The sequence below is a fragment of the Gorilla gorilla genome, chromosome 11 (genome assembly GCF_029281585.2).
Source record: "Gorilla gorilla gorilla isolate KB3781 chromosome 11, NHGRI_mGorGor1-v2.1_pri, whole genome shotgun sequence".
Lineage (NCBI taxonomy): Eukaryota > Metazoa > Chordata > Mammalia > Primates > Hominidae > Gorilla > Gorilla gorilla.
The window spans coordinates 80677901-80702224 of record NC_073235.2 but is presented as its reverse complement, the minus strand read 5'-3'; the positions used below and the strand labels follow the sequence as shown (position 1 = coordinate 80702224).

At 41.5% G+C, this 24324-nt stretch overlaps 1 protein-coding gene across 29 annotated transcripts in view; it reads right to left on the bottom strand.

Moving 5' to 3' along the window:
- OSBPL6 (oxysterol binding protein like 6) overlaps positions 1-24324 on the bottom strand; it is a 206716-nt gene that overhangs the window by 168985 nt on the left and 13407 nt on the right. For 8 of the 29 annotated variants that reach the window (XM_055380304.2, XM_063695025.1, XM_055380298.2 and 5 more), the window contains exon 2: positions 1439-1526. The exons of 14 other annotated variants lie outside the window; for them this stretch is intronic. The gene's annotated coding sequence lies outside the window, so the exon portion shown is untranslated. Of the gene's footprint in view, positions 1-1438; positions 1527-15129; positions 15742-24324 lie in introns of those variants that run through there. 7 more of the 29 variants (XM_055380299.2, XM_063695021.1, XM_055380312.2 and 4 more) reach the window with 3 other exon arrangements.

Here is a 24324-nt window from a genome sequence, read left to right as displayed (position 1 = left end):
TGTTTAAGTTTATAAATTTGCTTAATAGATTTGCAGAGATTAAAAAGGATGCTAGACCAGGAGTTCAAGACCAGCCTGGGTAACGTAGCCAGACCCTATCTCTACAAAAAGGTTTTTTTGTTTGTTTGTTTGTTTGTTTTTTAATTAGAGGGACACAGTGATGCACTCCTATAGTCTCAGCTATTTGGGAGGATAAGGCAGGAGGATCACTTGAGGCCAGGTGTTCAAGGCTGCAGTGAGGTGTAATCATGCCACTTAACTCCAGCCTATGTGACAGAGCAAGACCCTGTCTCAAAAAAAAAAAAAAAAAAAAAGTGGGACCTCCCTGGTGGTGGTCAGGATGGGGGAAAGGGCTGCTCATATTGGTACAGAAGTTAAGAAGAAATTACTTAGGCAGATAGTAAGGGTACAGGAGTCCTTGGTAAGGTTTTCCTTTAATGACAAGCAGCCCCAAAATAATTTTCCAACAAAGAGCAGCCTGTAAAATCGAGCTGCAGACATAGACAAGCAAGCTGGAAGCCTGCACGGGTGAATGCCAGCAGTTGTGCCCATAGTAATATACTACCTGGGACTAGGCATGTTCAAAATGGCGGCTCCATCTTCTCTTTTTGCCAGCCACATGTACAATAAGAAGCAGACAAGATGGCCTGGCCAAGTGGAAAGCCCATTTGCATAATAAGATTAGGTGGGGTGACCAGCTTTCCCTATGTGCTTTGTAAACATTACACCTGGTCAATCTAACCTGTGGGCCCTAAGTAAATCAGACACTGCTGCTCAAGCCTTCGTATGAAACCTGCTGAGGTCCACCACAGGCCAGCCTTTTTCCCATTTTTGGACACCCTTCTCTCACAAGAGAGAGAGCTGCTCTCCTCTCTCCTTTCTTCTGCCTGGTAAACTTTCCATTCCTTAACCCACTCCGTGTGTGTGTCCCTGTCGTTAATCTTCTCAGTGCGAGACGACAAACCCCAGGTATCTACCCCAAACAACTGCTACTTCAATATGCTGTTGTGGGTAGAAATGTATATATATGTTCACTATAGTGCTAATTATAAATCAGAAAGTGAAAGCTATTGAAATATCCCATGACAGAAATTTGTTAACAATCAGACATGTATTTATTGATATGGAAGGTATTTGTGCTATAAGGTATAGGGAAAAGGCAGACTGCAAAACCACACAAAAGCATAATCCCGTTTCTTTTTTATACTTATAATCTAGGTAGGTAGACAGACCAAAATGTTAATGGTTATTATTTTTGTAGAATAGGTTTAGGATACTCATACTTGTCCTTTGAACAGTTACACCTAGGGCTAAATTCTGCCTCCCACACAATGCACCACACACAACCTTCTCTGCATTAAAGAAGTTGGTCAGAGGCTGATCTTGGTGACTCAAGTTCTCTCGGGCACCTTTCACGTTTAGACATATTTCATAGTACCTTTGAGACTTCCTCGGGTATTATATGCATCCATACTTCATGTCTTCCACTTTTCCAGGGAACCCAGTATGCCAGTGAAGATCAGAGACTATGAAATAATAAAATCAAGGTTAAGGTCTAGGTTGCAAAATAAATCAAACTGCGCCCACCTATTGCAGTAAAACTGCAAACTGCCTTCAGTATCCATTCTCTGTTTTTTCCTGTCAGGAACAGAACAACTTCCTCCACCACCTCACCTCCACAAGTTTTCACTTGGCACATGATCAGCCAACTAATCTACAATTTCCAGCCTCAGAAACAGGGTAGGGCCATTTAGCTCTACTCAATGGGATCTGAGCAAAAGGATGTGGGCAATGTTGTGTCACAGCCTTTAAAAAAGGAAAACTGCTTGTCCAATCTGTCGCCTCTCCCCAGCACCCAACCTTCCTAAGGGTAGAATGCAGAAGTGCTCCTAGCTGGCCAGCTTCTACCCTGAAGATGAGAACAACACTATGAGTGATGGTTGAGCAAAAAGGCAGAGAGACAGAGGGCTGGTCCATTTCTAGATAGACTAAGTGGTTCTCAAACTTTAATGTAGATCAGAATCACCTGGAGGAACTTGTTTAAACCAGATGACTGGGCCCACATCCAGAGTGTCTGAGTTGCCATTTGCATTTCTTTTTTTTCTTTTTCTTTCCTTTTCTTTGAGACAAGGTCTCATTCTGTAGCCTAGGCTGGAGTGCAGTAGTGCTAGCATGAGGCTTACTGCAGCCTGGACCTCCTGGGCTCAAACAATTCTCCCACTGTAGCTTCCCACGTAGCTGAGAGTACAGGTGCACACCACCACACTTGGCTAATTTTTATGTGTTCGGTAGAGATGAGTTTTCGCCATGTTGCCGGGGCCAGTCACAAACTCCTGAGCTCAAAAGATCCACTCGCCTTGGCCTCCCAAAGTGCTGGGATTACAGCAGTGAACCACCTCACCCGGCCCACAATTTGCTTTTCTAACAAGTTCCCAGGTGATGCTAATGCTGCTGGTCTGGGGGTAGGGAAAGGGAATGGGAAGCACGCCTTGATAACTAAAGATCTAGACCTGCTCTTCCATTATGGTGGTCACTAGCCAAATGTGGTTACCGATCACTTCAAAGGCGGGTAGGGAGACTAGGGAACTGAATTTGTAATATTATTTCATTTTAATTAATTTAAACACCATGCACGGTCTAGAGATCATTCAGAGACAAGGCTCTAATCTACCTTGTGTGTCCTCCAGAATTCACGTGTTGGAAATTTGGTCCCCAGTGTGGCAGTATTGGGAGATGGGGCCTGTAAGAGGTGATTAGGTCATTAAGAGGGATTCATGTCACATTCTCAAGAGACTGGGTTAGTTAACACTAGAGTGGTTTGTTATAAGGCGGGGCCACCCCTTGTGTTTTGCCCTTTACACACACATGCTCCCATGACCTTCCACTTTTCCGCCATGCTGTGAAGCAGCACGACGCCCTCATCAGATGTGGCTGTCCAATCTTGGACTTTCCAGAGTTCAGAGCTGTAAACTAAATAAACCTCTTTTCTGTATAAATTACCTAGTCTCAGGTATTCTGTTATAGCAACAGAAAATGGACTAAACACATCAATATTCAGTTCAGTTAATGGTAAACTAAGTATATTTAGAACATCCTGGGTTTGTGAATCTACTTTTTCAACTATAAATTTTATGAAATCTAAATACGGATCAAGTATTTCTGACGAAAATTTGGCATCCAAGTTCAGATGTGCTGTAAATGTAAAATACACATCAGACTTTGGAGACAATATGAAAAAAAGAAGGTAGACTATTTCACTAATAATTTTTATATCATTATATGTTAGCATAATATTTGGGTTATATTGGGTTAAATAAACTGTTAAAACTAATTTCACTTGTTTCTTTGTCCTTTTTAACTTGGCTATTAGGAAATTTAATATTATGATATATGCGGCTTAATTTTTTTATTTTTATTTTTTGAGATGGAGTCTCGCCTCTGTCACCCGGGCTGGAGTGCAGTGGCACAATCTTGGCTCACTGCAAGCTCCGCCTCCTGGCTTCACGCCATTCTTCTGCCTCAGCCTCCTGAGTAGCTGGGACTGCAGGTGCACGCCACCACACCCGGCTCATTTTTTTGTATTTTTAGTAGAGATGGGGTTTCACCATGTTAGCCAGGATGGTCTCGATCTCCTGACCTCATGATCTGCCCACCTTGGCCTCCCAAAGTGCTGGGATTACAGGCATGAGCCATGGCACCCGGCCGTGTCTTAAATTTTTATTGGATGATAACTAAACTATTAAATGAATGAGAGAAAGTGGAAGAGATACCTTCTATTTTGTTTGCACATTAGTTCTGTTTGGAATATCTTTGTAAGCGCTGCTTAGTCTATATCCTGATTACTTCTTATGCAAAATGTATAATTTCCAACTGCTGTAAATGTACTGTGCTACTCTTTCTTTTCCACTTGTCCTAGTCTTTTTTTTTCTTCTTTTATTCTACCTCAATTGCACATAATTAAATTAAACATAATATTTGATATAAGACACATTCACATGTGGGTCATGCAGGCTACCCTCATTCACACATGCTTCATTTTTAATGTTATAATAGCAATAGAGAAAACACAAAAATTAAACTTTGATAATAACTTATCTACCTAAATGGTCCTCCCATCTCATCTTCCTGCCTCCCCCTACTGAGGTAACAACCATCTTGAACCCCATACTCAACATTCTACTGCTTTCCTTTTTAATATACTATCATCTTGTTTATATCTATTCCTAAAAACTAAGGTTATAATTTTAGTTGCTCTTAAACTTATAGAAAAGGGCACTATGTGTAATATCTTTAGAATTTTTCCATTTAATATTGCATTGCTAAAATTCATCTATGTTGCCGTTATTTCATTATACTTCATTTGGATTTTGGCATGTATTCCACTGGATGACTATACCACAGTTTATCCATCCACTCTTTTGTCCATAGACATTTGAGTTTTCCCAAGTTTTTTATATGTACAGGGCAAATATCAACATTTCTGTATGTATTTCTTGATGCACATGTACCAGAATTTATTTTATATGTAAACCTGAAAGAGTAAAATGCTGAGTTGCAGGAAATGTGACTGGTCAATTCTATGACATAATGCCAGAACTATTTTCTGTGGTTGTTACAACAATTTACTAGCAGGGTATGAGATCCTGTGGATCCATATTTGCCCTAGCTCTAGATATTAACAGACTTTTCCATTCTTGCCAATTGAATGGGTATAAAATGGCATCTTTATGGCAGTGACTTGCATTTCCCTCCAAATTACAAATAATGTTAAACATTTCTGATAAAACTTAGCCATATGTATTTCCTTTTTTGTAACTGTAAAATACCCATGCATATCCTTTGTCCATTTTTCTAGTGGGTTGTTCACACTTTTCATCCTGAGTTATTGGACTTCTTAATATATTCTTAATATATTCTACTATCCTTTCATCTTTTGTGTGTAGCCATCACCCACTTTCAAAAATAATCAATTTTGTTTCATTTATATCTCCAGCTATTCAACCTTCATTCCCAGAAATTGTATTGAAGCAAATCTCACACAACATACAATTTCAATAAGGCCTCTTTAGATTAACAATATTCTTAATTTTAATGGAGTCAAATGTGTCAATATTTTCTTTTACATTAAATGCTTTTTGTGACTTAAGAAATCTTCTCTTTCTCTGAAGACTAAAAGTCTTAAAGAAAACTAAGGAAATCCTTTTCTATCCAAGTCTAAAAGTCTTAACGTTTTCCTTCTAACATTTAAGACCTAGAACCTTCTGAAGTTGACTTTTTTGTATATAGTATGAAGCAGGAATCCGTTAAAGATAACCATTTCTTCTCTGTTCCATATACTGAATAGCCCCTCCTTTTCCTACAAATCCGACATACACCAAAGTTCTAAACACATGTGAGCATGTCTCCAGCTCCTATAAAAAGGATTATTTCATAAATAACTTCTTTTCCAAATGCTTATGCTTCCAAAGGGCAAGGAGATCCTTATAGAACAGGGATATGTGCACACTGTGAAGGTTCTTATTCATTTGCCTCTTCCCACCCCAGACCCATTGTCTAGCCTTCTCTGCCCTTCTCTGGGCTCCAGGAAGCTGACCTACACCACCCAGCATCCCTTGCCCACTGCACCACCAGCATGGAAGGTGACTGCACCACCCAGCATCCTTTGCCCACTGTGCCACCAGCATGGAAGGTGACTGCACCACCCAGCATCCCTTGCCCGCTGGCTTCCAGAGGGCTTTGGCTCACAGAAGCCACCAGCAAGAAAGTGAGAGCCAGAAGAAATGAAGTATCTATGCCCAACCCATCTCCTTGCCCACCCCTACCCCCTACCCGGGCTGTCACTGCATCCACACTTCCCCCTCCATGACTAGAGCTCTCAGTGGGCCCTAGGAACACAGCTTCCTCCCTTGCTGCTTATGGCCCAGAAAAGGTATTGGTTCCTTCTGTTACTAGCTCCGGGCTGCTTTGCCTTCCTTTGGGGGTTCCCTGGACTCTGCCCTCACCACTTTAAGTCATTCTGTCATTAAATATTCTTCAGGTAAATCTTCAGGATATGCCATCTGATATGGTTTGGCTCTGTGTTCCCACCCAAATTTCATCTTGTAGCTCCCATAATTCCCATGTGTTGTGGGAGGGACCCAGTGGGAGATGACTGAATCATGAAGGTAGGTCTTTCCTGTGCTGTTATCATGATAGTGAATGGGTCTCATGACATCTGATGGTTTTAAAAACGGGAGTTTCTCTGCGCAAGCTCTCTCTTTGCCTGCTGTGTAAGATTGTGACTTGCTCCTCCTTGCCTTCTGCCATGATTGTGAGGCCTCTCCAGCCATGTGAAGCTGAAAGTCCAATAAACCTCTTTCTTTTGTAAATTTCCCAGTCTCAGGTATGTCTTTATCAGCAGCGTGTAAACAAACTAATGCACCAGCCCCTACCTCCCAGGGCTCTGACTGACACCACGGTTTTCTGTAACTACAGAATCCCATCACTAGAGAACATCTGAACAAACTCAAGGGTCTGAAATCCAGACACTACCTTCACTGTCCAATATTTATGGAGTGACTACCTTGGATAGCATACTTTACAAAGTGCTGGATATGCCAATTTCAACTACTGTAAAATTTGCATCTCTCTTATACTCAGTCTGAGATCTGCAGAAAGAGGGGGTCTTCAGAACAGTTCTGAGTATTTCAGCAGTGAGTCACAGCCTTTTTTCTTTTCTTTTCTTTTTTTTTTTTTTTAAAGTAATGGGCATCTGACCAAGGGTTCTGTGGTCAGCTTACTGCTCTCTAGAGAGGCTTTCATCCCAGGGCTACACAATGCCTTTCTGCCTATTAGCATCTGCATTCATTCAGCTTATTAGAGCAACTAAAACACTGTCACCTGTCATAATAGCCGTCCTGGCATATCTATAGATTCTTTAGATGTGTTTTGTTAAACACACACACACACACACACACACACACACACACAGAGAGAGAGAGAGAGAGAGAAAGAGAGAGAGAGAAGCAGAGACAGATAAAGAGAGAGAGAGACACAGAGAGAGAACTATTTATTTTTCAGACAGGGTCTTGCTCTGTTGCTCAAGCTGGAGTGCAGTGGTACAATCTCAGCTCACTGCAACCTCTGCCATCCGGGCTTGAGCGATCCTCCCGCCTCAGCCTCCTGAGTAGCTGGGACTACAGGTGCATGCTACCACATTCAGCTAACTTTTTAATTCCTTGTAGAGATGGGGTCTCATTATATTGTCCAGGCTGGTCTTGAACTCCTGGACTCAAGCAATCCTCCCAGTTCAGCCTGCCAAAGTGCTGGGATTACAGGGTTAAGCCACCACACCTGGCCAGAACTGACTTTAACTACACTAGTTTCTAATCTATAACAGTTCTGATTCATGAAAGAAACAAATAAAAATGCGTCCTATAATTCTGAATGGTGTCATTCTGATTCTGGACACAGGATTTACTCAGGCTGCAATGGAGAGTACAGGAAGAAGACAATGTTATTTCCTTAAAAAGGAGTCAATCAAAGACATTCACATGCAAGGCTGTTTCAGTGAAAAAATATTTTCATTGCATTTTCAGAAGTCTCCAAAGTTCTTTTTCCCTCTCTAGATAGTCATTTATTGGCCATGGATTTTTTTTTCTAAGCATAACTTTTCAATCTGCATTCTTGGTGTACTTCTGCTCACTCTGCAATAGACAGTTTTCTTATTCACAAATCATTTGCTCTTATTCACTATTTAGTGTCTACCATTTGCTTCAATGCAACCTTCTCTTCCCTTCCGGCCTCTCTTACATCCCTTTTCTCTTGATCCCCCTTTCCTTTATTGTCTCCCTTCCCCGGGTTCATTGTGAGATCATGGCATCCCCTCACTTCCCCCCAATATTAACCAAGTGTCCTAAAATCACTGCTACTCCAAGGACAGAGTTCCTCCCTTCAGATGTGGCGTTCCCCTTGGGAATTGGGCTATCCTTGGGGCATTTGATTAGAAGCCAGTAAGGTTGCCCAGGCAACTAATCCAAATTGTCCTAAGATGACTGGCAAGTGTGTTTTCCGCAGCCTGATGTGAAGGTCACACTAGCCAACCCTGTGACAGTTAAAGGCAAAGTCTCTGTGCAATCAGCCAAAGGCGCAGAAAACATCCATCAAAGTGAGTTCAATAACATTTGCATAATCATAAAATTGTCAAGACTCCCAAGGCCATAAGGACCCACTCAAAGCTGTTTCAAAAAGCCAAAGATACCAGATTTGAGAATGAGTAATAATAGGTGAGTGTGCTAAAATCATTAAAAAGAACACTTTAAAACCCAACCAAATGGAATCCAATCACTTAGTCAGTGTAAATACTAAATACTCAGTTTTCTCAAAGGATTTAAAAACAGTTCTACCCCAAGGCAAAGAATAAACTGAAGGGCCTGGGAAACGTCACTCCATATCCTTTTACTTTTTACAATTTCCTTAATTGTAAAACGTATTTAATAAGCAAGAGCCAATATCGAAAGATATACCTATACCCACTTAACTAACAATACATTTGACAAAATCTCAATCAAGATTTGAATCCAGTGGGGGAAAATATCTACAACAAGGCAGACAAGAAATCCATGTCTCTAATATATTGTGCTCTCACAAAACAATGAGCCAAAACAGGAATATCTTTAAAGAAAAATGGGAAAAACACAAAGGAGGGAATGTAACCACAAAATTCAAATGGCCAACACAATACAGAAAAATGCTCTGTCTGAATAATAGAGATGCAATTTAAGACAACGTAAAATCACTTTTCATATAACAGGTTGATAGAGAATCAGAGTAAACTTTTAGAGTGAACTAGTAACAAGTCTTACAAGGCTTCAACATCTTTAAGAAGCTATTTTAAGCACAAAATCAAGCAAGTACATACTCCTGTGTACAAAGATGTTCATCACAGTGTTGCTTATGGCAACAACAAAAAAATAGGACACAACCTATGTGTCCACCAAATCTCTGCAGCCATTATAAACAACGATAAATATAGAGCTACCAACTTGGAAACACTGGGGAAGGAAGAGGTTTATAAAGCAGCATGTGTGCATGACTATTTTTATGAAAAATAAATATAATAAATGATTTACAGGAATATAAATACTAGAGAAGAAAATCTGAGTATTTAACACCAAATATTATCTATTTCTGGATAGTGGGATCATTTATGGGAGATTTTTATTTCTTAGAGGATGGTCTATCTTATTTCTCTCTGCCCTGTACAAATATTACTTCTTATAACGACATTTACTTTTCAAATGTTAAAAGAACTTACAATTAATTTTTATGCATACCAAGATTCTGTTTTATTTATTTATTTATTTATTTATTTTTGAGACGAGTCTTGCTCTGTCACCCAGGCTGGAGTGCAATGGCGAGATCTCTGCTCACTGCAAGCTCCGCCTCCTGGGTTCACACCATTCTCCTGCCTCAGCCTCCCAAGTAGCTGGGACTACAAGCGTGCGCCACCTCGCCCAGCTAATTTTTTGTATTTTTAGTAGAGACGGGGTTTCACCGTGTTAGCCAGGATGGTCTCGATCTCCTGACCTCGTGATCCGCCCACCTGGGCCTCCCAAAGTGCTGGGATTACAGGTGTGAGCCACCGCGCCCAGCCGATTCTGTTTTATCAGCAAACCTTTGCTTTGGGCCAAGATGATGAAATCTCTCTGTAATATCTGAGGCTCTACAAATTAGAATATAGAAGGTTTATGGACATCTATGGATTTTAGGTAGATGAATGAACCAAGGATTAAAATTACATCACCAGCATCAATTCCTGTAAACCAGGCTGGTGGCAGGAAAGGCTGCAGCCTGGGGTTGCTCCGTGACAACTACAGAAGCAGAACTTCCTGGGGCTGGAAGAGAACGTGCTGCAAACCATCACTGCTTACAGTCTCCATAAAGGTGACTCTTTAGTAGATGACTTCCTTCATTCCTCTCCATTCCCAATGCATAACATAGAAAAAGAGAGAGAAAAGTTGGTAGTGTGGCAGAGGACATGGGATGCGAAAGTGTGCACACTTTCAAACACAGCACTCCTTGGTGATTTACTCCAGTGAGAACAATATAAATGCTATGCCTGTGACAGGTCACTTCACAGTACAGATCTGAACTCAGGAAAGTGAAGCCATTGATTTATACCTGTCTGCCAGGTAACAGTGTCTAAAACACGCTACTTCATGTATTGATTGTGAAACCAGCCCTCCTCCCTACTCCCCAAAACATGGCTGGTTGACTGAGTCAATTATCCTGTGAGTATCACTCACTGACCAAAGCCACATCTTTGCAAAGTCAATCCTCATCTCTGTAAGAATAGACTGTGCTTGGCTGATAGACGGTGCTTACTGATGATCAGCTAAATCACTGTAGGAATATTTAGAAGTTTACTACTTGAAAAGGCCAGTGAAAAATGTGTAACACGTACATAATCGACAAAGATTTCTGATCAAATAATTACCTTAGAACTTAACATACATTTCCAATAAACCATGCTCATAGCTTCATCTACTCTTTCAGAGTATTTCCTTCAGTTTCACTCAATAATGACCCAGTCACGTATTAAAGAGTTGTATATTATCTTTACAATGCATTCTTTCAAGTAGTACTACCTGCTTATTAGATGTTTCCCAGTGATGTTTCTACCCTACACTAAAATAGTTGACAATACCCTGTGGTCACCCAAATTTAAACAACTTCTCTCAAATTCTTTATTTTCATTCAATTTATATTTACTTATCTTCTTTTCTTATTCTTTCTCTGGCCATCTCTAAACTGCACACAATCAAGATTTCCACAGACTGTTTTTGGTGGTTGGAATTTACATTTGATATGAATAGTCTAGTTGAAATAGCCAAGCCCCAGAATGGAGGGGGAAACAAAGAGCTTCTTTACCTCAGAGAGCCCTGAGCTGCCTCAATGGGCTGAAGAGTCAATTACCTCTGAGCTAAACCCATCATAAAGCCGGCACTCTGGGCAGATCCTGGCTTAATGGACACAGCCTGGGTCTCCCAAGAGGGCGATTTTTTTTCAGATGCTTTCACTGCTCAGCCACACTCCAGCAATGTCCTGTTACTGCATATTTCCATGCAGCATCTCAGCAACATCCTAAAAATCCAAGATCAACGAGAATATCCCCCTTTAGGAGATCAACCTGATGTCAGCAACAGAAGTAGAACCATAAGTGACAGAGTATGTCTGCATAGACAACTCATCTGCTGCTGCTGCTGCAACATCACATTTTACTTTCAACAGAAAAATACATTTCAGCTTCTGCATTTTTCCCTACGAAATTGAATAAGGATGTGTACTATGAGATATATTTTATAAACAAAGATTTCAAATTCCAATAAGAACACTATTCATTTTTTGGCTGGGCACAGTGGCTCACGCCTGTAATCCCAGCACTTTGGGAAGCTGAGGCAGATGGGTTGCTTGAGCCCAGGAGTTCAAGACCAGCCTGGTCAACATGGCGAGACCCTGTGTCTACAAAACAATACAAAAAAAAAAAAAAAAAAAGGCCCAGCCATGGTGGTGTGCATCTGAAGTCCCAGCTACTAACGAGACTGAGGTGGGAGGATCACTTGAACCTGGGAGGTAGAGGTTACAGTGAGCCAAGATCACCCCACTGCACTCCACCGTAGGTGACAGAGCAAGACCCTGTCCACCCGCCTCCCCAGCCCCCCAAAAAAGAAGGAGATTGTTCATTTTTTAACTTAAAAAAAGGCGGGGGTAGGGGTGGAGGATATACTTCCCATTAATCCAAGGTAGTCAATCAGCAAAATGGAACTCGATGTCTAAAGCCTCAGCCAAACCAGTTTCCACATTCTAGCATTTGTTATGTGTATGCCTCAGGTTCTATCAGCACATAGTAGTTATTACATTTGAGCTATGGGGGAACAGACACCTCCATGGTCAGCTTTTAGACCTACAGCATGACATTATCCTCTGTCGATATCTCCAGCCTCTTTCCTAAGCACTCGAAATCTTAAAACTTTCAGTATTAATCATATTTTTATGTTTCTGAAATCCCCAGACCACCACTTAGGAGGACATCCTGAACCTGTTGCCTTGAAATAGCATTGCTCGGAAGGCAGTGAGGATGATGGTGAATGTGGTTATTTTAACCTATTCAGCCTGCTAGGATTTATTGTCCACAGTTCAGCACATTGAAGATGACATGCCACAGTGTCACTAATTGCTCCTGACATGTGAGGTTTACCACTGGAACCTCTGAATTTAAAATGGGTCTTGGATTTAACAGCACGTAATTAGTTGCTGTTACACTCCAAAAGTAGAATCTTGCTGGAAAGGGGTCCGATGGGATGGCTTTCAGCAGCAACATGCACTGATTATAAATAATTACTTGCCAAGAATCAGCCATTCAGAGGCTGACACATATTTCAGTTTCCCTCCCCAACACCCTAGCCTAATAACTGCTACAAAACTCACTTTCTCTGGCTCCTCATTGATTCTCATGTAAATGACACCCTTGGCCCCTAGGGTGCTATCTCCAAACCCAGTTGTTATGGAACTAATACCCTTAGGCCAGATAGTGGGATTAAAGCACCACAGGTTTTGAAATTCACCTTGGGATCTGGTAACTTGGCTTTGCCACCTACTATTTTTTATTTTCAGTAAGCTGTACTACTTCTGTGCTTCCATTTCCTATTTTGTAAAATGGGGATAGAAATACCTACTCCAAAATGTTGTTGTGTGGTTTAAATCTGAATATACATGATGCAACCAACCCAATTCTTGGCCCACAGTAAGCACTCATTAAATGGTATCTTTAATAAAACTCCATTTTTTTACAGTCTATCGCTAACAGTCTATTTTATGTTGGTCTTGCTCTTGAATAAAGGCAAATTGGACAAGTAGGATTACATCTAGAATCCTTCAGGCTACAACAAAAAGGGAATCAAGTCAAAGCGGGTAAGTAGGGAAACAAAACTGTCAAAGACAGAAGAGTCAGGAGTGGAGAGAATAAAAAAAAAGCAAAGAATTATGTACAAGAGGTAAAAATTCAGGTCTAATAAAAAGGAGCAGGGATAGGCTGGGTGTGGTGGCTCACATCTGTAATCCCAGCACTTTGGGAGGCTGAGGCGGGCAGATCACGAGGTCAGGAGTTCAAGACTAGCCTGGACAACATGACAAAACCCCATCTCTACTAAAAATACAAAAATCAGCTGGGCATGGTGATGCACACCTGTATTCCCAGCTACTCGGGAGGCTGAGGCAGGAGAATCACCTGAACCCGGGAGGCAGAGGTTGCAGGGGGCAGAGATCATGCCACTGCCCTCTAGCCTGGGCAACAGAGCAAGACTCCATCAGAAAAAAAAAAAAAAAAGAAGGGGGATAAAAGACAGGGAGAGAAAAAAGTCAGTAAAAGAGGAAGAAGTTGAAAGAGAATCATGGAAAAGATGGTAAGGAGATGTTTGAGAAGCAAACAAGGGGAAAGCCATTTCCATTACCAACCCAGAATGCCTCTATTAATAGAATGAAGAGCATTTTGTCAAGAATAGCTTACCTTCCTATAGCATTCTCTCTCTCTTTTTTTTAAAAAAAAATTTTTTTAATAATGCTTACAGATTTATCTGTTTGCCCTAAGAAGGACTCACCCAACAAGAGAGGCCAGGCAGAAACTGTTATCCTGAATTTACATCTGAGGACAAAGAGTCAAGAGGCTGACTTGTCTACAGATGGACCACGTAGGCATTTCCTACTTGTAAAATAAAATCTTTAACACCTTCCAACCTCCTTTTTAAAAGCACAGTCTGGTTAGCCTTTTATAGCAGCAACAAATTCTATCCTATCCTGGTCAAAGAAAAAGGAAATTAAAACTTTTTTGGACTTGAGGGAAAGTTCCTGAAACCTTAAAAAATTTATTTTAAAACAACTTCAAACTTACAGGTAAACTCTCAGAACAGTACAAAGAACGTCCATATCTGCTTCACTCAAAAACCCTACTGAAACTGCCAACCACTGATACAAAAGTTAGGAAGAAATTACTTGGGCAGATAGTGAGGACACGGAAGTCCTCCATAAGGTTTTCCTTCTCATGAAAACCAGCCCCAAATTATTTTCCTTTCTAACAATGAGTAGCTTGTAAAATTGAGCTGCAGACATAGATGCCGGCAGTTGTGCCAATCATGTTCGAGATGGCGGCTCCATCTTCCCTTCTCTTTGTCAGCCACCTGTACAGTAAGAAGCAGACAAGATGGTTCAGATCAACTGGAAAGGCTATTTGCATAATAAGATTAGGGTGGGGCAACCAGCCTTCCCTATGCACTATGTAAATGTCATACATGATGGAACCAATCTGTGAGCCCTATGTAAATCAGACACCACCTCCTCAAACCTGACTATAAAATCAGGCACATTCACCACCTGCTGGTCCTTTCCACTGGGAGACCCCTTTCTCTATAGAGAGAGCTGTTTCTCTTTCTCTTCTCTTCTGCCTATTAAACCTCCACTCCTAAACTCGTGTGTGTCTGTGTGCTAAATTTTCCTGGCGTGCAATGACGAAACCCCGAGTATACACCTCGGACAATGTAGCCACTTCACCATCCCACTGACTTCTTTTGTAGCAAAAGGATTCAGTTCAGGATCATTCATGGTATTTGTCATGCCTCTCAGTTTCCTGCAATTCAAAACAGTTCTTTGGTCCTTCCTTGAGTTTCATCACCTTTAAAAATACTCTATTTTAAAATAAGTTGCATGAACAGTACAAAGAACTCATACTCCTCTTTCCCTTTCACTTAGACATTGGATTATTTAGTCTTCAGCACTTTCTGAATCATTTGAGAGTGAATTGTGGATATGATTCCCCTTCACTCCTGTATATTCCAGTATGTATTTCCCAAAACAAAGTCACTCTCTTATATAATAATCATCTGACTAGCTCAATCAGTGACTGAATGCTAATAGAATATTACTATCTAATTCACAAATGCCATTCAGCTCGTCCCAACAGTGGCTCTTTCTCCTTCCAGGCCCAGGATCCAATTTGGGACCATGCATTACATTTAGTTATCCAATCTCTTCTTCAGTGTGGAGTAGTTTCTCGGTCTTTCCTTGCCTCTCATCCTTGACAGTTTTAATGAGCCAAACCTTTTATTCTCTCAGATGACTCAGGTCACCCTCAATTTGAATCCATCTGATGTCTCCTCATGACCAGACTCAGGCCACGCATTCCTGGCAGGAAGATGCCAAAAAAACATAAAGTCACCATTTTCCTCCTCGTAATTGATAGGTACGTTGTAGAGAAACACTATGAGACTATGTCAATATCCTGTTCCTCAAGCCTCCATTCTTAGCATCCACCAAACTTAGCATCCATTGACAATTCCTGCCTTAATCAACCATCACTATGTTTGCCAAATGGTGATTATTCTAGTTCCTACATTCCTCCTACATTCATTGGTCAGCATTCCCAACCAATAAAAGAAGAGCTTCCTCTCTCTCACCTCCGCTTATTTATTTTTATCAACACAGACTCATTGAATCCTATTTCATGTAATGACTTACAATCTGTTACTCTCATTTATTTTGACACTCTAGTTTTCCCCGATATGGTCAGTGAGAGTCTTTCATACTTGCCTTTTTAAAAAGTAAATTGAGTGAATATGATTTCATGTACCAAGGGGTATATTCAGGGCCAAAAACCTCTGCTTTCTCAATTCACTTTGGGAGTTATAAGACAACACACAGAAATCATTCATGAATGTAATCCTTTTTTCCCCCTTTCCAATATCTACTAACCAACATTTAAATACAAACAGATATCCTCTTAGAATCAGCTGTCAGGTAATATTTAAAGTGGCATGTCTATATTACCCTTTATAAAAAGATGAAAGACGTAAAAAAGAATCTTTGGTACCAAGGTCCTCTATGGATTGATTTTGTACTTGCCTAGCCAGCCCCCTCAAATGAGTAAGTTAGGACCTTCCTCAAACTTCTCCCTTGGTTCAAGACCCTCCTTAGGTGATTTCACCCAGGCTAGAAATAACACCAGCCTCCAAACCAATAAATGAAATTGTGTGTGTGTCACGCACCAGACCCAGTGTAGATGCACAATACATAGCAACTCTTATCTTTTGTCCCCTTCACCTGCCCCAGAACTAAACATTCATTTTTCCTCCAGTACCACACACCTCCATTACTGGTCACCTCAAAGTCATCTCCTCAGTTGACAAAACTCTGCTGGTGCTAGAACCCAGCCTCTTTTTTTCAACATTGCTGCCAAAGTTTCAGCTCCAACTCCTGTCACTAACACTCTCCCTCCCTTCCCTTACTTCACCAGATTCCTCTCCCTAAATCATAGGAACATGACACTCCCCAAGACAGAGGGCTTCTTCTCTCTCTGCAGAATAAAGCTGGGTCCCCAAGCTCTGGCATCAAACTAGGTCTCTCTCGCCGTCTATACTCCAACCTCACAGAACTCTGGGCCTGCAATTAGGTTTTACTTATTTGTCTGCCACAATCCAATGCAAAGCCTTGAAATTAGGTGGTATTCAGCCTCATCTCCACTGCCCTGCTCTGAGCTCAGTAAATGTTTGCTGTGATAACAAACAAAAAGGCACCTGTGGAAGACATAGTTGTCCACTTATTAGAAACACTACACATAAAAGGGCCAATTTTTCCAGAATTTTATTACTGACTCACATTTGAATAGTGACACATTTGTTTTGGATAGCAGAGGAATGAGGTTATTTGGCATACATCAGCAGAATAGGTAAAAACTTATTTTATATAGACATTACTTCCATAGCTCATAACTAATAAGAAACCCACTGAATAAAACATTTCATTAGCATTCCCAATCCCAGAAGTACCCAGGTTTTTTTGTTTCTGTTTTTTCTTTTTTTTTTTTTAAAAAAAGGATAATTTTGCTTTTAAACCAGTACTTTGCATCAAAGACTTATTTGATGGTCAATTTTATGTGTCAACTTTGTTACAAGCTACCATCTAGTTATTAAACCAAACACTAATCCAGGCATTGCCATAAAGGTTTTTGTTTGTTTAGAGACACAGTCTTGTTCTGTTGCCCAGAGTGGATGCAGTGGTATGATCACAGCTCACAGCAGCCTCGATCTCCTAGGCTCAAGCAATCCTCCTGCCTCAGCCTCTTGAGTAGCTGGAACTACAAGCACGTGCCACCATACCTGGCTGATTAAAAAAAAATTTTTTTTTTAAGAGACAGGGTCTCACTATGTTGCCTAGGCTGGCTTCAAACTCCTGGGCTCAAGTGATCCTCCTGTCTCAGCCTCCCGAGTAGCTGGGATTACAGGCATGAGCCACCGTGCCTGGTTCCATGTGAAAGTATTTTGTAGATGTGACTAAAGTCCATAATCAGTTGACTTTAAGTGAAGATTATAAGTGGGCCTGATTGAATCAGTTGAAGCCTTAAGGGCAGAGCCGAGTTCCCCGAGAAGAAATTCCACCTGTGAACAGCAGCCCCACCCTGTGCCAGAGAATTCCAGCCTGATCGTCCAGACAGCCTGTCCGTCCAGACAGCCTGTCCTATGGATTGATTTTGTACTTGCCTAGCCAGCCCCCACAAATGAGCAAGCCAATGTGTGCAATAAATCTTTTATCTTCTATTGGTTGTGTTTCTCTGGTAGAACTCTTGACCAATCTACTTCCAGAATGAAAGGGGAAAGAGGATGTAACAGCTGAACAGTTAGCAAGATCTATATAAGGCCTTTACAGGATTGCCTTATTTTGGAGTGGGAAGTAGTCAGACTCCTAGAACATCAGATACCCCATATTCAAACATAAGTTCAAATACATATAACATATGCCACGGCTTCTGTCCAACTGCATTCATTACACATTCAGTTGGCAAATATTTGTTATGAAAGGCACTGGGGAGAGAATAGTGTGCCAGACAGGCATGGTCCCTGCTCTTAGGGAGTTTACAGGATAGTGGGACATCATCAGTCATCAAACCAGTAATTATACAAATACTTGATTAATTATAATTATAATGAGTGCTGGGAAATACAGGATGCTGTTGGCATATTTAGTAGGGGAACTAACCAACTGGGGAGGGCTTTTGGAAATGCCACCAAGGAATGACACTGAAGATGAGAAGGGCAAGCAGGCAGTAGCCAGGCAGAGGACAGGAGGAAGAGCAGTCCAGTCACAGCAGACACTTGTGCAAAGGCCTTATGCAGTAAACCATCTACATGAATTCAAGCACCTAAAAGATGACCAGTCAGTCTGGGCTGTTGTAAATTAGGAATGGGGAACATATAAGTTCAAACAGCCACACAAATAAAAGACAATGATTGGTCAAATTTGTCAAATAACTGACAGCAACTGCACGTGTTTAAGCACATAGTGACATGATCAGACTTGTGCTTTTAATATTTTCCTAGCAGGTGTGTATAGTTTGGCAGGAAGCAAATTGGATTGATGGAGACCAGTTGCAAGGCTTCTGTTACAGTCTAGGAAGGAGACGATGGAGGCATGAAAAAGGGCAGGGTGATGAGGATGGAGACACATGGTTAGCGGTAGAATCAACAAGACATGGAGTTTAGTGTTGGGTGATCTCCCAAGTGGAAGAGCCGGGGCAGGGTGGGAAAGGGTGGATTTGGGAGGGACAATCATGGTCTATGGTTCTGTTTTGGGCATGCACAAGTTTGTAATTCCTGTAAGATAACCATATGAAAACGTGCCTCTGGAATTCAGAAGGGACCTGGCCCAGATAGATAAATTTGGAATTTGCTAGCAGAGAGTAAGAACTTGATGCGGTCAAGCAGGGAGGCAGTATGGAGTGAGAAGACTGAGGATAAATTCCTGGAAGCACTGACATTTTAGGTGGGTGGAAGAAGAGCTTCCAAAAGTATCTAAAGAGGAGCAATCAAGAGGGTCCGTGCTCGGCTGGGTGTGTTGGCTCACGCCAGTAATCCCAGCACTTTGGGAGGCCGAGGCAGGCGGATCACGAGGCCAGGAGTTCGAGACCAGCCTGATCAACACAGTGAAACCCTATCTCTACTAAAGATACAAAAAATTAGCCGAGTGTGGTGGTGTGCACCTGCAATCCCAGCTACTCAGGAGGCTGAGGTGGGAGAATCGCTTGAACCTGGGAGGTGGAGGTTGCAGTCAGCTGAGATAGCACCATTGCACTCCAGCCTGGGTGACAAAGAAAGACTCATCTCAAAAAAAAAAAAAAATTATCAAGAGGGTCCGTGTTCACACAGGGCACACTCGTTTACATAAAAATGTTTTCCAATGAGCTCTTTTAGTTTTAGCCTCTGCGTTTAAAAAATTGCATACTTTCACTGAAAAGGAAATAACCAAGTGTAAGGGGAAAACCCAATTAGAATAGACACAAGTAATTTCCAGCTAAGGTGTTTTATACAGTAAGTACCACCTCACTGATTACTGTTTGCAATAGTTATACAATCTTTGGGACCAACTGTACTTTCTGAAGTCACTTCTTCTTAACACTAATAGCTTGGCTCTTTATGTATAATTAGAGCCAATTCAGGCAATTAATTGTAAGGCTCACCTCAGAACACACTGCTTTAATCTTTCAGAAATCACTCTGTGTCACATTATTCTAAGAATGCCTCAATTGAAATAAAACACTGAACCAATAGGAAGTATTAATTTTAAAAAACTCTAAGAAGAGTGCCCTGGCCCCTAAAAGAATCACACAAATTAGCACAGGCTCAGTGACTAAAAGAACTCGGGCTCCAGGAAAGGACATATTTAAATTACAATTGCACTCTGTCAGACTAGGAACACTTCTTGCCTTAATCCTCCCCATTAGCATGACACAGGGTATGTCAGGGAAACCTCTACAGTGTGCTGAGCTTCAGAGGGCAATTTGTAAGGCGGCCTTATTAGAGTTTATAAAAACAGGCCCAGCAGAGGCCTCACAGACTCAGCAGGCACAACAGCATGAGGCACAAGTGGGAGCTTAATGAATATTTGATGATGACATTTTTTCTCCCTTGCATGATATGGCAAGGCAGCCCCCAACTTCCCAATGGAACCTATGCCAAAACATGGGTTGTTCAAATTTATGACCTGGAAATCAAAACATATACTATTCCTTTAAAATGTGTTATAATTGGTAGAGTCCAGGCCATGTGGGAAGCCATAACAGAGTTAGAGTTCCTAACCACCACTTACAACAATGCTTTAATGAAGAAAACACAGTGCATTACAATTGAAGATACCACTCCTCCAAGGAGAAGGGAAAGGGCTCATGTGGCTCCGAGCTGGGAATCTGAGCAGAGGGTAATGGTAGGGCAGCAATAAGGGACTGGGGCCAGTGGCTGACACCTGAGAGATCCAAAAGCAAAGATGAAGATGTAGTGGGTGCTTCAGAATGGGGTCAGGTAGAGACTCCAGCCCTGGCAGGGCTGCAGAGACAGAGGAGGGTAGGGAATCCCTATCAAAATGGCATCCGGCTGAGGTCAGGAAATAAGGAGCAAGTGCCGGAAGCAATCTTGCTCTGGCAGGAGCCCTGAGGAGACCAGAGGTCCTGGGGCTGGGACAAACTGAAAGCTGAGCCCTAGGCACAGCCAGATATTAATCAAAGACCATCCCCTTGGGCCCCAGGACACAAGGTTATCCAGTCTCTGAAACCATATTGAAAGTCAGGCACCTGCTCACCTATTTGCATGCAGGGATTTTAGGATTAACTAAGTGGTTCAGGACCTCCTTGACTTTTTTGGGTTTTCGTTTATTTGTTTGTTTGTTTTTGAGATAGGATCTCACTCTGTAGCCCAAGCTGGATTGTGGTGGTACAATGGCAGCTAACTGCAGCCTCAAACTCTCGGCTCAAGCAATCCTTCTTCCTTAGCCTCGTGAGGAGCTGGGACTACAGGCGCGCATCAACGTGGCTAAGTTTTTTATTTTTTTAGAGACAGGGTCTTGCTATGTTGCCCAGGCTGGTCTTGAACTTCTGATCCTCCTGCCTTGGTCTCCCAAAGTGTTGGAATTACAGACGTGAACCACTGCACCTAGCCTTGATTTTATATCTTGCTCTATCCATGTAGTATAAATTCATGCCCTACACGAATATAGCAAGATACAAAGGCAAGAGTGAGTAGCTTGGGTTTAAACAACCCTCTACCCCTGTCCTTGTCCCAGCCTCTGAGCCATTCCAGCAGAGAGAGAGGTGTGTGTTTTTGTTTTGTTTTTTTTTTTGAAACATTGTCTCACACTTGTCGCACAGGCTGGAGTGCAGTGGTGCAATCTGGGCTCACTGCACCCTCTGCCTCCTGGGTTCAAGTGATTTTACTGCCTCAGCCTCCCAAGTAGCTGGGATTACAGGCATGTGCCACCATGCCCGGCTTATTTTTTATATTTTTAGTAGAAGCAGGGTTTCACCATGTTGGTTGGCCAGGCTGATGTCAAACCCCTGACCTCAAGTGATTTGCCGCCTCAGCCTCCCAAAGTGCTAGGATTACAGGCATGAACCACTGTGCCCAGGCAAGAAGAGTCATTTTTATGTCCATTGTATATAAGGCATAATGTATCTACATTTATCTTCCTAAATTGATATCCAAACCCAAAAGGCCATCAAATAATATCCTTAGGTTGAATCATCTAACAGTAAAATACTAAGGTGTCCTAATTGCAGGGGAAGGTCAGTTTGAAAGTCTTTGCTGGATTTTTTTTAACTGTCAAATTTACTTATAGGTCAGGTGTGGTGGCTCATGCCTGCAATCCCAGCACTTTGGGAGGCGGGAGGATCACTTGAGGTCAGGAGTTCAAGGTCAGCATGACCAACATGGCGAAACCCCATCTCTACTAAAAAATACAAAACAAAGTTAGCTGAGCACGGTGGCAGGCACCTGTAATCCCAGCTACTCAGGAGGCTGAGGCAGGAGAATCTCTTCAACCCGGGAGGCAGAGGTTGCAGTGAGCCAAGATCATGCCACTGCACTCCAGCCTGGGTGATAGAGTGAGACCCTATCTCAAATAAATAAATAAATAAATAAATAAATAAATAAATAAATAAAATTTACTTATAGTCTTTATCTTTAATAAAGTCTTATTTTTCAGAGTACATATGGCTATAGTATGGAAAGAAAGAAAAGCGGGAAAAAAAGGCACCATGTCTTGGGAAGCTTTTTAAGTTATTTAGTAGTTTTTTTTTTTTTCTTAATGGTAGCCAGACCTGTTGTCTTCAGGCAAAAGCTTGTGAGATCTCTGTGAAATCTGCCCAGTCTAACAGGAAAACCTCAGGATACTGCTACTGTAGTGAGAGTGGGCTTCCTTACAGGACCAGCTCTGTCCATGAAGCCCTCAGTTTAAAAGGCCCACTTGAGTGCTTGAAGCTCTCAAATCAGCTCCCTTGGGGACTCACTCTTAAACAGAAGCAGGCAAGCCACAATCACCAGATACCTGAGGAAAAACTCAAACATGAAACACAGATCAAAACAAACATAAAGAAAGCCACTTGGAGGACACCGAGGTTTCCCTGTGCAGGGAGCAGAAAATGTCAATAACCTCAGAGGGGTGACAGAAGATATTGCATCATCCATCAAACAAGAAAGGGATGCTAAAAAAAAAAAAGAAAGAAAGAAAGAAAGAAGAAATTTCAAACATGCAAAACTCAATAGAAAAGCTGGAAAACTGCCTCTTTGAAAACCCAGAAAAAAAAAGAGGAAAAGGGAAATAAAGTTGAGGAAATCACCCAGAAAGTAGGGCAAGAAGATTTAAAACAAAGAAATATGACAGCAAACATAAGAAAATTAAAGAACCAGTGAATCCAGAAAGTCTAATACCCAAATAATCAGAATTCCAGAAAAAGAGAACAGGGAAAAGTGAGGGGAAAAAAGCATCAATAAAACTAATGAAGATGTTTCAGATCTTAAAGACCTTAATTTTCCAGACTGAAACGGCACACCAAAGACGGACAAAAGATTGAACATAAAGAGAGAAAATACTACTAACTACCAGACAGAAAAACAAACTTAGGTTTTAGAATGGCTTTGGTCTTAACAGTAAGTTCAGAAGCTAGGGGGCAGTGGACTAAAGCCTTGAATATTCTAAAGGAAAATTCTTCCCAACCTTGAATTTTAGGCCCAGACTATAAATCAAGAATGAGAATAGTGTAAAAATATTTATAGACATTTAAGATCTCAAAAACTTTACCCTCTCAGGAAGCTAACGGAGGGTGTGCCACATTAAAAAGAAAGAAAGGGGAGGAAGGAAAGAAGGAAGAGAGGAAGAAAGGAAGGAAGGAAGGATGGAAGGACAGAAGGAGGGAAAGAGGGAAGAAGGGAAGGAAAAGGAAAAGGAAAGGAAAGGAAAAGGATGGGAGGGGAGGGAAATGGAGGGGAAGGGAGGGGAGAGGAGGGGATGGGAGGGAAGGGGAGGGGAGGGGAGGGGAGGGGAAGGGAGGGGAGGGGAGGGAAAGACAGAGGGACAAGCAAAGAAGAGGAAAACACGAAGACATAGAAAGCAGGAGATCCGATACAGGAGAGAGGTGTGTGTTGACAATAAAAAAGGTTTAAGATCAAAACATAAGCAAATAAGTATTTTGAAAGGATCTTGAGGGAGGATATCAAATGTACAGGAGGTTTTCCTAAAGCTAAGTAATAACTGGTTTGAAAGAGCAATTTAAGAGGTAATAACTTCGAGCAAATTTTAAGAGCATTTTTTTTCTTTCTCAACTATTTGATGATAAGCAAGTATTAATTAATATTCTATTGGATGGCACTTTGCTTCTTTCTTTTTTTTTCTTTTTTTTTTTTTTTTAGACAGAGTCTTACTCTGTCACCCAGGCTGGAGTGCAGTGGCATGATCTTGGCTCACTGCAACCTCCACCTGCCGGGGTTGAAGCAATTCTCATGCCTCAGCCTCCCAAGTAGCTGGGACTATAGGCACGTGCCACCACGCTGGCTAATTTTTTGTATTTTTAGTAGAGATGGGGTTTCACCATGTTGGCCAGGCTGGTCTCGAACTCCTGACCTCAGGTGATCCACCCACCTTGACCTCCCGAAGTGCTGGGATTACAGGCATGAGCCACCATGCCCAGCCCAGCACTTTATTTCTAATAAAACTTTGCTAATTGTCACACTGGCACACAAGTTCTCTAAATTCAGTCTCCATAATTTGGTTAATATTTGCTTATCATCAAATAGTTCAGAGAGAAAAACATACTCTTAAAATTAGCTTGAAGTTATTACCTCTTAAATTAGACTTTTTCAAACCAGTTACTACCTAGCTTTAGAAAAATATCTTGTACATTTGATATCCTCCCTCAAGTTTCTTTCAAAATACTCTCTCCATCTCCATCTCCCACCCTCCTCCCCAGACAAACACAGCAGC